Raw genomic sequence first — 2,500 nt, forward strand, 5'->3', positions numbered from 1 at the left:
ACATAGTGATTAAAGTAATGTATACAGAAAAGTAGGAAATTAGATGGTTGCCAGATGAATTCAATCATGGAGGTATAAACAGAGATACATTAATCAGCATTATTGTACTAATATCAACAAGTGATGAAAAATAATAATTATAGAGAAAATATCATCAGTCCGCAGTAGCAAAAAGCAGTTTAGTTACCATATAAGGAGAAGGAGGAGGTTAGGCTATATAGCAGGTACATTACCAGGAAGGGTTGAGATGATTCTTCAATATTTGTTTGAAGGTGGTAGTGCTGTCAGTGCTTCTTATAGATGGTGAAATTGAGTTCCATAGTTTGGCGATGATGAAGGAGTAGAGGAGTTGACCAGCAAGTAAGGTGAGCTTTTCTACTTTTAGACGTAGATGATTTTCAGATCCTAGTTGCCTGCTGGGTTAGTATTGGGCAAGTAGTGTCGAGAGAGCAGGACAGTCTTTCGGTCTGTAGATTATTTTGTGCACTGTAGTTAGTTGGATGAATGAGAGATGGTGTGGTGTTCCAGCCAACCAAATTGTTTCAGTGAGCTACAGTGGTGGGATGAGAATTTTGTCTTGGTGGCAAATTTGGCTATTCTGTTGTAACACATTTCAAGTTTGGATTTTGCAGAATTTTGGATATTAGTTAGCAGAGGGGTGCCACAAAGGAGAGAGGGTAATAAAAAGGTGATTACAAGGGTTTGTCTAGTAGAGAGGCTAAGAAAGTGTTGGTGCCTGTAGAGCATACCAAGCTTTTGGTGTGTTTTTTTATGTTATTGTTTATGTGTAGGTGAAACTTAAGGTTTTCATCTATAATAATGCCTAGTAGTTTAGTGTGTGGGACAACTTCTATAGTGGTATTGTCTTGGGCTTGTATAGTGAAGAGTTTTTTTATCTAGGGGAGGGGTTTTCTTAGAGGTAAAAAGTACTAGTTTAGTTTTACACGTCTTTTGAGCTCAAAAAGGCTTTATGACATTTGACTTTCTTGGGACATTTTTTAGAGATTTTAAAATAGAAGTGGTATTCAAATGAAGAAACAAAAGTAAGAATTAGACAGTTTAACATTAAGTCAGTCAAATGATGGCTGTGTCACCACTTATGAATTTTTCTAAATAAATGTTAATGATTAATGATTCTTTTATCATTGCACTTTATTGTGAACTAGCTCTATCTGTATAGGTAAAATGTGTCTTTAAAAAGTCCAGATACATATTTCTGTTTGGACTTTAGTCATCAGCGATAGTGTATTTATCAAACTGACTATGGTAAAATGTATTTTGTTAGTTTTGCGTATTTGGATGTGTAGACATTTTGGACATGTATTTGCCATACTGTATGCATCTATAAGGAGAATGGGTGCATTTTTTACAAAAGTTTTTGAGAAATGCAAGGAAGGCAGGAAAGGTTGGGATTTAAACCTGAATTAAGGAATTTAGTAAGTATTTGTCTCTAGATTACTCAGTTCAAATGAATAAAGTGATGAGCAGCTCATAAGGAAGGTAGAAAAAACACAATAATTATTACTTATTTTATACTTTTTGCAGGTAGACTACAGAAATCTACAATGGCAAAGGAAAGGGAATTTGTTAAAGGAATTTTAACTGTAGTACATGAACAAAACTGTAGAGTCAGGAAGAAGTAAAAACATTCCAGACACTATGTGAACCAATGCTGCAGAGTAATCTCTTAATACATTGTGTGTCAGTATGATTCTCAGTACCAGAAGTTTATTTATTTTTTTAATTTAAAAGATTTGTTAACTAGATAATCCCAGTGGACACAAACTTTCATTTTCAGGGGCAACCCAGGAGCACTGTCATAAGTAACTCGCTCAGTTAGAGTCAGTAGACAAATACAAATGGAGAGACTCAGTCATTGTACCTTCGGTTACAGGAAGCAGCCTTAGTCCTATGCACTTACTGAAAGTCTTTTAAGCTAATAAATGTCTCGTAGTTCGTGCAGGCAGACATTTAACATAATAAAATTAAAAAGATATTAACAAGATAGTGATCCTATTGGAAGTTTGACACTAGATACTGTGAGTCCAAAACCCATGAAAAATAAGTGAGATTCATGAAAAATAACTAGTGAAAAAACTCACTGACAGATATTAAAAGCATTTTTGCAGGGATGTAAGACCCTTGCCCCTCAATAGGGGCTGCTACACCAACCACTCCCCCTGCTACTTTTTGTACTAACTCCAAGATAGGTTAAGCTCAGGGAAGTCAGAATTTTCCAAGATACAGTAATGTGGGACATAACATATATACTTCCCCTTCCTCAAACTTAATTGTTCATAGTCCTGATGAGCTCAACTATATTCCTTGAATAAAACAGAAATCAGACTAATTTTTAATATTCACAATTTCAGGCTATTTAATTTGGCAGTGTTTTCTTTCCCTGTACTGCAAAGTCTGCAATTAATATTAAATGTATTTGAAACATTACTAAGATTAATCTTGTTTTATGTTTACTTATGTTAACTTTACTATAACACAG

Source organism: Protopterus annectens, chromosome 5.part0, assembly GCF_019279795.1.
Source record: "Protopterus annectens isolate FY-2018-M chromosome 5.part0, PAN1.0, whole genome shotgun sequence".
NCBI lineage: Eukaryota > Metazoa > Chordata > Ceratodontiformes > Protopteridae > Protopterus > Protopterus annectens.